The sequence below is a fragment of the Triticum urartu genome, chromosome 6 (assembly GCF_003073215.2).
Source record: "Triticum urartu cultivar G1812 chromosome 6, Tu2.1, whole genome shotgun sequence".
In the NCBI taxonomy this organism is placed as follows: domain Eukaryota; kingdom Viridiplantae; phylum Streptophyta; class Magnoliopsida; order Poales; family Poaceae; genus Triticum; species Triticum urartu.
Window position 1 is genome coordinate 534813896 of NC_053027.1, and position 12028 is coordinate 534825923.

Sequence of the window (12028 nt, forward strand, 5' to 3'; positions counted from 1 at the left end):
AGATCAATAATGGGGGAAGAACACGAGCTAAAGAGATAAGGTTCATTGGGGAAGAAGACCCTCTTTTATAGGAGGAGAAAAATCCAACCGTTATGTGCTCAGCCCGCACACGAGCGGTACTACCGCTCGGGCGGAAGAAGCAGGGAAATGGAGCAACAAAACATGAACCTTGGGGCAGTAGTAAGTGGTACTACCGCTCACCCTAGCGGTACTACCGCTGGAGGAGCAGAACACATGACCAAATGAGGCAGGGCAGAGCAGAGTACGACGACAGTAATGCAGTAGCGGTGCTACCGCTCGACCGGAGCGGTACTACCGCTTATAGGCGGTAGTACCGTGCCTTACTGCCGTGCAACTGCTGCTAAACCCGACACGAAAAGTGCAGGACCCAAAATCGAGGCAATAGTAGTAGAGCGGTACTGGAGCGGTACTACCGCTACCGACCACGGTACTACCGCAGGGAGAAAACCCAAAACTGCCATAACTTCTTCATGAGAGCTCCGAACTGAGCAAACTGAAGCTTGTTGGATAGAGGAAGACGAGTAGCATCAAAACAACGGCTAGTTATAATAAGAAGATGCAGGGGAGGTATGCCAACAAATAGAGGAGTGAAACCTCCAAGCGAGAAGAACCGGCATAACCTCCAATATCGAAAACATCATAGAAGATGCGAGTGAACTCCGTTTTGATGAACTCGAGCATGTCACCAAGATGACCATAAGCTCCAAAACTCACAAAGAGAAGAACCAAACAAGAACTAATAAAGATGATGTAAGGATGCAATGGTTTGAGCTCTCTATGAATGATACGATCAAGCTACTCATCGAGAGCCCCCCTTGATAGTACGACAATCGAACCTAAAACCCGGTCTCCCAACTATCACCGTGAGACCAGTAAAATAGAAAACCTATCAAGGGCAAACCTTTGACTTGCACATGGTCCACTTGAGCTAGATGAAGACGATCTTGACTCCCTCAAGTTGGACCACCTTTCTTGATTGTGTTGGCTCAATGAAGACTAAATGATTGCTTCCCTATACTCCACTATGGGTGAGCCACTCTTCGGCACATCTTCACAAAGTCCATTAACACCACAATGAATGGCAAGCTTCAAGCACTTGATCTCTTCGTGATGCTTCACTTGAACTTGCACACGACAATCTTGATGATGATCACCACTTGATGTCATCCTCTCCATGGGTTGAGTGATATCTTCCACTTGACGCAAGCCCATGAACACGTACCTAACCCCACATAGAACTCTCAATAGACCATGGGTTAGTACACAAAAGCGCAATGGACAATACTTACCATACCATGGGATCACTTGATCCCTCTCGGTACATCTTCTACGCTTTGTGAGTTGATCAACTTGATTCACTCTTGACTTAGTCTCGATCAACCTTGAATCTTTCCAACTCTCTTCATTTGGATGATGTCTTGAAGGTAAACATGAATGATCACACAATCTTCTTCTTCAAGACATGCTTGCAATAAGCTCAACACTCACATGACCAATCTTAGAATAATTCCTTAATAGCACCTTGATCGACTCATAAACTCCTTGAAACCAACACATGGACTTCAAGAAATGCCTATGGACAAATCCTTCAAATATAACTCAAGGCAACCATTAGTCCATAGTGATTGCCATCAATTACCAAAACCAAACATGGGGGCACCGCATGTTCTTTCACTAAGGTCACAAACCCCACATGGGTTTCGACACAAAAGGCATGTTTTGACATATCATTAGATCTTTTAGACTTGGCTGACATAAACATGTCAGTGATTGTGTGTGTGAACTTAGGTTGGATTTTATGATGCTTTCCATGGCTGGCATACGAGACATCCTTGAGTATGTCCTCGAGCATTCGTCGGGTGGTTTCTACTACATATGGCATTGTCTACCGCCGCGTGGAAGGACGGGAAGAACCTTACTTGGAATACAGACCACGGCCATGGACTTGCTAGCTTTTTTATTGGTGAATTTCGAATCAAATCTGACCTCCGAAATAGAGCCTACAATTTCACACAAAGCCTGTTGGCAGTCTATGGGCCTTCCCAAGACGAGAATAAATTTGACTTTCTATGGGAATTGGTTAACCTAGCAAAGGATAACCCTCACCCCATGCTTATTTGGGGGAGGCTTTAAAATCGTGAGGTACCAACAAGAGAAAAATGACGGCCCCTTTGACACTTACTAGCTTTTTTCATTGAACGTTGTAATCAACAGTTTGAATTTAAGGGAAGACAGTATGTCAAGCCGGTAGTACACAATCTTTTCCTTCCGACATATGAGAATCTTGATAAGGTACTCATGGATACCAAATGGGAATTGCAATTTCCTATGGTAACCGTGTGTGCACTAGAGCGCATCGAGAACTTTTAGACCATGCACACATCATTCTTGATTCTAAATCTACTAGCTGACCTCCGCTCGCCAATCCTTTCGTTACAACGGGAGGGCTTTGCAGACATAACTAAGAATGTATGAGAGAGACCCTTCGTTGGTAGTTCATCGATTTAGAGATTAGATTTTAAAATAAGGGCTACAAGGAAATTCCTGTTTGGATGGGCGAAACACACCAATGACATGTACAAAAAAGAGAAGCAACATCTTGCCACCATTATCGACGACCTTGATAAGATTGCTGCGACTCACACTTTGTCTCGAGAAAAAGTTTGATATGAAAAATTTAATCTGATGAAAAAATCGCACATCTATTGCAAGAGGAGATCGAATGGTACCAAAGATTCAAGGTCGATTTCATTTTTGGAGCGAGATAACAATACACGATACTTCCAAATGATCGCCAATGGGCAGTGTTGACGTATAATGTGCTGCCTAGTCTCTTCCACCAGATCGGTCTTTTGGTTAAATTGGCTAGAGCATGCACTTCTACATGGTATCAGAGCCAAGATGTCTTGAGTTCAAGACCTGGCTGACGCAATTAAATTGCAGCCCACTTTCGGTCCACATTTAGGCCTGAGAGAGCCACACGTGAGGGGGAGTGTTGACGTATAATGTGTTGCCTAGTCTCTTCCATCAGATTGGTCTTTTGGTTGCATTGGCTAGAGCATGCACTTCTACAAGCAGCACAGGAAACAATGTATTTTAGTGTCCATCAAGATGAGGGAAGGATCAAAGGCTAGGAGGATCTTAATCGATATATTACAAGATACTACAAATCTCTGTTGAGAGCTCCAGACAAAAGAAACCGCACCCTAGATGAGGCACGAACGGATGATATTCCACAAATCATGACAAAAAGAGAACGATATCCTCACGGCCCCTTTTTCTGAAGAGGAGATTAGAGCTACAGTGTTCCAAAAGGAACACTAAAAAGCTCCAGACCCTGATGACTTTCATATAGAGTTCTATCAAAACTTCTGGGATGTTATTAAGACCAATCTCATGGAGTCATTCGGTTTCTTCACGCTTAATTTTGGAGAGATTGTTTTGTTCACGAAGATTAAGGAGGACGCTGACCGAATACAAAAATATAGACATATTCGTCTCCTTAACTCGAGCTTCAAAATCTTCACCAAAGTTACTACTAATAGGCTCAATGCGGTTTCTAATCATGTTGTTTGGCCATCTCAAATGACGTTTGTGCAAGGAAGGGATATACTCGATGGGATAGTAATCCCACATGATACCGTGCACGAGATGTACCAAAAGAACATGAGTGGAGTAGTATTCAAGATTGACATTGAAAAGGCTTACGATAAAGTCAAATGATTGTTTCTCCAATAGGCCCTAAGAATGAAGAGTTTCTTCGAGAAATGATGCCCGCAGATCCAAAATTTCGTTACCGGAGACAATATGGTGCTAGAAGTCAATGATGGCAGAGCCACACATGCCTAGTATTTATCCTCTTTTTTGGAACTTTCTAGTTCTGCAAGTGTCATGATTAATTATATTTTTACATGTTGGTTTCTTTTGTTAGATTCTTATGAAACTTTTGTATTTGTTATAGAATTGCATAGTTTTGGTTCCTCCTTGATCAAGAAGGCCTGTGATTGTGTTCTTGACTATAGCTATTGTTATACCATGTTTTCATGATTTATGTACAACCAGAAAAAATATAATTATTTATGAACTAATCCAAACTCACAGTTTCATTTGAGCTATGTGTTTGTGTATGAGGTTAATTTCATTAGGGATGCCATTACAATCGCAAGCAGCTAGGAGGGTTTTTCGATTCAGTTTGGGAGCCAAATTATCGGTGGCTATCCAAATGAACACCCAACTCTTGGTCAACATCCATTTTTGGGCTGGCACCTCCAAGCTAGGAAGGTGAGGCAAAGCTTACCAACTTTTTAACAATGGTAGAATATTAATAATAAAGAGAAAATTACAGCAACAAAAGATGAATAGCAAGAGTGCAAGACTACAATAGAAGCAGACTTTTATATAGGGTGAAAAATAGAAAAAAAAACGAATGGGGGTTGGATCTCCGACGGATGATTTTGGTCAGCCACGAGAGCTGGCGGGGCCTTTCTCATAGAGCTATTAGTAATCGGGGTGGTTTTTGCGAATTTTACAGAGCCTCCCCGAGCTCCGGCGTGGCTAGCCTTGGGCGATCCATCTGATCTAACGGCCCACGGACCACGGCCGAGCTGATCCTGTTGCAGTCTTTCCCCGGCCAACCGCTGAGGCGCCGACGAGTCAACAAGCTTCGAGATGGCGTCGGCGGCGGCGGCGGCGCTGGCGGCGGCGGGGAAGCGACAGTTATCCGAGGACGACCTGTACCTCATCCTCCACAAGTCGGTCCCTCTCCTCGCCCTTCGCGCCGGCTCGCCGCTTCCCCCCGGCCCGCCCTAGCTAGGGTTTTGACGCGCCGCTGAATCTCCCCGCAGGTACTCGCCGGCGACGATCCTGACGGCGCTGCAGGAGGTGACGCAGCACGCGCAGCGGAGGAGCATCGACTGGCGGGCGCTGGTGGCCAAGACGGCCACGGGGATCACCTCCGCCCGCGAGTACCAGATGCTCTGGCGCTACATCGCCTACGGGCACGACTTCGTCGAGAACGTCGAGGACGGCAGCCCCCAGCCGCTGGTTTGTACTCTTGGATGGATTATCCTGTCAGTTTAATTTCGGCTAGCTTCAATTTGTGTCTTCTAGCCAGTAGTGTCGTGTCAGGAGCTGTTAGATCTTATTAAGAGGTTGGTGTATAGAAGAAATTCAGTTTGTTCTACTGTTGCCTTATCTTTTCCTAACGGTATTTGTGGTGCTTATGTTGCCCTGATTGATCATGGCAGGGTGATGAGAGCGACTTGGAGTGTGAGATTGAACCATCTCCTAAGCCGAGCAACGAAGCCGCAGCTGAGGCCTCACGGTTCGCCAAGGTACCGCATTTTGTTTTTGTCAGAAGCATTTCTATCTGTACTGTAGCCGATACGTTTCATTTGCCTATCAGATGCTCCTTCTCGATTGAGGATGCCAAAAGCCTAATTTTCTGTTTCACCCCTTTGCCTTGTTTATCTGTGCTCATTAGGAACCCATAATCCCGGACATATGAACTTAAACACCATCAGTGTATTTAGTAATTACATATTTTTTTCGTTTATTTGATTCTTTGATCAAGCACATCCGGAATCGAGTGCGAGATGTGCACAAAGTTTTGTTTGGCATCTGCTTAAGGTCATTGTGTCCTGTTGTACCACAAATCAGTATCCAATGTCGTGCTATGTATGCTACATAATTATTGGCTTGTCCATATAGATCCTTTGTTATCTTCTTATACAAAGGAGTTGCAAGGTGTGACCTACTTGGATTTACTTCCTAGTAATGCTGTTGTGCACTAGGAGCTTCATGTAGTAAGCGTGTAACTGTGACATATTCAGTACTGAGTAAAGTGCATCTGCCCTCCTAAAAGTATTGAGGTGCTGTTAAATTAGTCCTAAATATATGAAAGTGCAGATTCCGGTCCTTATAATATTTTAGGTGAGTCTTCATGGGTCCGGAGCAACCCAGCTCGTTGCTGACCGGCACTCATGGTGCTTTGACCACAACCAAACAGCCAGAATGCTGCCAGGAGTTTTGCTGCAAAGGGAGCTTAATGTGGTGAGCTGAGCTGCTCAGGACCTGCGGTAACTCAGTTTTAGGCTGTGTTTGGTTGCAGGAATCTTGTGAAGATTAGTAGAATCGCGGGGCAATCTGGTTAGATTCCTGCATTTGGCATAACCACTTGGAATGTTTGTTAGAGACTACTCCCTCCGTCTGGGTTTAACTCAGTTTTAGGCTGTGTTTGGTTGCAGGAATCTTGTGAAGATTAGTAGAATCGCGGGGCAATCTGGTTAGATTCCTGCATTTGGCATAACCACTTGGAATGTTTGTTAGAGACTACTCCCTCCGTCTGGGTTTAACTCAGTTTTAGGCTGTGTTTGGTTGCAGGAATCTTGTGAAGATTAGTAGAATCGCGGGGCAATCTGGTTAGATTCCTGCATTTGGCATAACCACTTGGAATGTTTGTTAGAGACTACTCCCTCCGTCTGGGTTTATTAGGCCTCTCAGCATCACAAGCATGTCCCCTTTTATAAGGCCCCACGTTGGAAAGGTGCATGCATGCAACCATTTCATTGGTTGTATTGAAAGCTATTGTTGTTGGTGCCATGGCTGAAAAGTTAATACACTTCATGTGTGCTTTTTCATTGGCTGCATGCATGTGAGAGAGTGCATTGGGAGTGAAATGGAAGAATTAATGTGAGCAAATTACTATGTGTCTTGGTCTAAGAGAAGTTGTCTTTAGGCCTAATAAACCCGGATGGAGGGAGTAGATTACTATGATAGGATTCCAGTTGTTTGGGACCTATGGATTCCTTTTGAAACAGGTGGCTATCTCGTCCTAAAAAACGCTAGACTTTAGATATTAGTTTGATTCAAACATAGTGATCGAATTGTACTAATCTTGTGAAGCGCTTTGTGTCCATCCCATTTAGGGCTTCAATCATACTGTATATCCATGCCATGCCTATGTACTAATTAAAACTCATCCAACTAATGGTCTTGGGACAATTCAATCCATCATGTCCTGCTATTTCACAATGCGACCTTGACATGGTGTGCAACCAATTCCTTCTTGCATTTGCATTGTTAAATTAAACATACAGTTACTTGTTTTGTTGAAATTGTACTTTCTTATTAACACTAGCTCCAGTTTTCGTTGAAGATTGATAATAACCCTTGTGCCCTAATTTGGACTTTATTCTGTATAAGTTAGTAAGATACAGATTCTTTCACAGCGTGCCCTTATTTATGCTAAAAGCAGCCTCATCAGCAGTGAAAGAACAGCTTCCTAGCCGAATAAAACTTTCTAAAGTCAAACCTAGTGGCCTTGCAATGATAAGTAGTTCGGTCTAAGAAGTGTGTTGTTATAAAAAATACTAGCCGAAAAAGCAGTTCCATTTGAATACTCTGCTGTGAGAAAGAGTTAGATCTTACTAATCGACAATCTGAAAGTCTATGTCAGAAAGGGACATAAAGAAATAAAACAAGTCTTTGAAATACATCAGTATTAATCTACAATACATTGTCTCATTAACAGGTTATATTGCACCAAATGACCAAAACAACTCTATTTTGTATCCGTTGGAAAACTTTAAGGGTAATGTCATATTCCCAATTATCTCATTACCATGGTAATATTCCTAGTAATTCACACATTCCTTTCAATCTGGTTTTCTTAGAACCAAATGCCCCCTTAAGGTACCGCAGGGACCGGAATGTGCACCTCAATCTCTACCTTTATATGCAGAAAGACAAAAATTAAAGTGTCATAATGTTCACACCCTCCAGTTAGAAAAGGGTAGCTATCATGTTTGCCCCCTCTAGTGACGAAAGAGTGGCAGTACATGATATGTACAGTCAACCTTGTAATCTTTGGCAGTGAATATCTTTTGGGATATTAAATTAGACAGATAAAAATAATAATCATAGATTTTTTCTCAAAAAATGCTTTTAGTTATGAAAGTTTTTTAATTCTTATTGCAATTGAAATCAAGTATACTCACAGTTGTATTTGGGGACCATGTCTACACTCTACACCCAAAATGTCATCCTTCTATCACTGGCATATTAGTCTATAAAAACAGTTCTTATGTCAGCTTCCATTTCACTTACGTAAAATAGTCATCATTTATGGAAAAGGCAAATCTCTAGTTTTATTAGCAATTTCGTATTGATTACTAACTATGTTGAGTGTAATGCAGTCATGCCATGTACTATTTGCTCTGTTGCATATTTGCACTTCATTTCTTGTTATCTTAGATATGCACAATGTACTTGATCCTATCATATAAATTGCAGATCTTGATGTATGGACCTTCACGCGAGCAAGGTTCTAGTCATCGTGCTAACTCAGATGTTCCTCTGCTAAACACTCCAAATGAAAAGATACCACGTGTTTCATCTGACAAACAGCTTGCTCAGAGCCATCGTCTAACAAATGGTACAGGTCCAGTTTCCAACTCAAAGCAGGCACCCCATACAGGGTTATCTCCTGATTCTTTTGATGGGAATGGACCTCATAATAAAAAGACAAAGAAGACTAAAGCATGGACTAAGGATGAGGATGCAGAGTTAATGGCTGGTGTACATAAGTGTGGTGAAGGAAATTGGCTGGACATTCTGCGTAAATATAACTTCGATAGCACAAGAACTTATGGTCAATTGTCTCAGGTAACTCTATGGTCACCTTGTAAAATGCATACTACTTCCTCTGTCCCAGAATATAAGAACGTTTTTGACACTATGCTAGTGTTAGAAACGTTCTTATATTTTGGGACGGAGGGAGTAGCATCTATTATTGTCCTGCAGTTCATCATTGTTTACATCCATTCAGTTTACCTTAAGTTTTCCCGACTTGTAATAACTTGGTAACATGCTTTGCAAATATTCTAAGGTAAGTAGGCAAATACATGTGCCTCTTGCTGCAGTAGTTATGTTGCTTTGCTTGTGATCTGTGCCTAGATAAAGTTCCATCTCAACCTTACTGGGTCTGTTTGTTTAGTTCTCATTCGCATATAACTGATGCATAGTATAATGATTAGCTTTATGGGATATCCATGTCTCTCCGTGTACATATTTCTCTGTAGTGTAATTAGGTAATGTGTGCTGTTCTTTTCAGAGATGGGCAGTAATTAGCAGGCGTCAAGCAACAACCAAGCCTGCTAAAGCTAAACCAGTCACCGGGGGATATGATATGAAAGCTACTCAAAAGGCATTCTTTATGGCTCTTGATATGCCTATGGGGAAGCCTGGTGGATTGTCTACATTAAGATCAGGTATTTATAAAAATCTTATAAATTGTCAGTACAGACAGCTCTCTCATTTAGAATAATGCTTCTTTACCGAAGTGTCAACAAGTCAAACATTGTTCTATAGCTTCGTTGCGTATCTGAGATGTAAATCCATTCTGGCATCTTTGGAGTGCCTTGTGCTAGCCTTTTGGTGCTCATTGAAGCTTTTTCATGCAGGAGCTTCACAACAAAGCACTCAACATCCTGCTCCAGTATTTGGTGCTGCGGCACCTGAGTTAAAATCTGCAACACCCTCTTCATCATTCTCGTTGCCAGTACCAGTGCCAAGTGCAGCCCCTGGGCCTGTGTCAGCACAAGTGCAGGTTCAACCTCCTCGGGCGCAACAAGTTCCTTCTCAAGCTGCGCCCTCAAAAGTGTCAAATGCTTCAATCAAGTCACGGAATAGCTCTAAGAAGCAAACTGCACAAGCAAATCCTACAAATGCTCCTTCCTCTATACAAGCTGCAGCTATTGCTGCCGGTGGACGAATCGCCACAGCAAGCATCGCCACCAATTTATTGAAAGCTGCACAATCCCCGCAAGCTGTGCACATAAGATCTCGAGGAAAAGGGTCTTCAAAAACTTCTACAAGCTCTAAAGCCTCCACCATGGCTGGTGAGCCTGGAACACAGACTGGCGGTGCTCAACACCCAGAACTTCCAAACTGCAGTGCCCCTACACAATCTCCTACGGTTTTGATAACACAGTCAACCGAGCAAGTTAATGTTGTACCAGAAGTTGCAGGAGTTAATCCCCCGGAACAATCTGCTAGTGCACATTTGTTGGAACCTGATAGAACATTGAGCACCACACCAGTGCCTGGCCCATGCGACAATATGGAGATTGATGATGACTCAACATTTTGTGTAGTCACGATGGAGGACTTGTTTCCTGAAGACGTGAAGCAGCCAGAGACAGTGAAGCAGCCAGAGATGGTGAGGCAGCCAGAGACAGTGAGGCAGCCAGAGATGGTGAGGCAGACAGAGACGGTGAGTCAGCCAGAGATGGTGAGGCAGACAGAGACGGTGAGGCAGCCAGAGATGGTGAAGCAGCCAGAGACGGTGAGGCAGCCAGAGATGGTAGATCCCAAAGCCGAGGAGATGATAGATCCCAAGGATGCTGACATGCTGGAGTTCGATCGCTTTGTTGCCCAAGGATGCTTGACTACAGATTATTCTGATAAAAGCAAAGGTGTCAAAATTGCTCCTGGAGCTCAAGGAGCTACTGCCAGCCAGAAGAAGAAGCAGCTACCCACAGTTGGGAAAAGCATCCCTGTGTTTAGAGCACCAGTAACCATGAAGAAGACCAAAGCTCTACCTTCACATGGGGCGACGCTTGCATCAACTGTCGCCTCTAGTGGCCTTGTTGGCACAGGCAATGCTGGTGTGCTGAGTAAAGCAATATATCGGAAGCCAGCTGGTCCAGGCACCACAGGCAAACAAAATAGGTGCCAAGAAATTATGGCTCAGAAGCAGCATGCTATGAACTCAAATAGTAGCGCAATGGCCAGGAATGCGGCTGCCGGCACCGGAACACCAGCCAGGAATGTGGCTGCCGGCGTTGGAGCACCAGCCAGGAATGCGGCTCCCGCCACCGGAACACCAGCTAAAAGTGCGGCTCCTGCCACCGGAACACCGGCTAAAAATGCGGCTCCTGCCAGTGGAACACCAGCCAGGAACACAGCTCCTGGCACTGGAACACCACCAGTCAGGAACACGGCTCCTGGCACTGGAACACCACCAGTCAGGAACACGGCTCCCGGCACTGGAACACCACCAGTCAGGAACACGGCTCCCGGCACTGGAACACCCACCAGTCAGGAACATGGCTCCCGGCACTGGAACACCTGCAGTCAGGAACACGGCTCCTGGCACTGGAACAGCAGCCAGGAACTCGCTTACTGGCACCGGAACGCCACAGGCCAGGAACTTGCTCACCGGCACAGGAACACCACCAGCTAGGAATGCGGCTCCTGTCACCGGAGCAACACCAGCCAGGAACTTGCTTACCGGCATGGGAACACCACCAGCCATTCGTCAACATAACCCAGCGGTGAATGGGGCTAGCAAGGGGAATCCGCCGGCCAGCCAATAGCCAGGCTAATGACATGGTAAATGCTGTAATAATGCTCCTAGGGATAATGTGAATAGGGTGTCACACCCGTAGAGTAGACATCATTATTTTGCTTTTTTTCTCTCCCCCCGTGCATGCTCCCTTCTTTTCTGAACCTTGTTGCTGAGGAACGCATTAGGTTTGATTGGTCTCATCTTTCATAGTACCACTAGTAATTAGCAGAACTTGATTGTTAGGGGCACTGAATCTCAGTGTGCGATCGCAATTGCCTTTTTTTTGTAGGATCTGCGTCGTCGTATCAGTTTGCCTGTGGGGATTGACGATGGTCAGTTCATCTGCATTGCTGGGCTCTGAAAGTATGGTTGTTAGATTTCCTCCAGTGCATGAGTTGGCTGTTGGATTAGCTCTTGTTGGTGACAGACGATGTGTATATATGCATGGTGGTTGCAGCCTGGGAGAGACCATCAGGTGCGATGCCGTGCCACGTGTAGTGAATCTGTCGACAGTTTGTCACCTTTGAGAGTGCCATTCAATTTGGTCTGGTCATGGCTTGCGTGCCTGTGGACTGTCGCGGCCGGCATGGGCAGCGCGGTGGGACGTGTTGCGCCCCTCGAAGACATGGACGGCGGTCTCCGGCTGCCTCCGGCCTT

General features: G+C 44.6%; 1 pseudogene; it reads left to right on the forward strand.

Moving 5' to 3' along the window:
- Positions 1-4570: 4570 nt before the first annotated feature.
- LOC125514989 lies at positions 4571-11599 on the forward strand (annotated as a pseudogene).
- Positions 11600-12028: the final 429 nt, after the last annotated feature.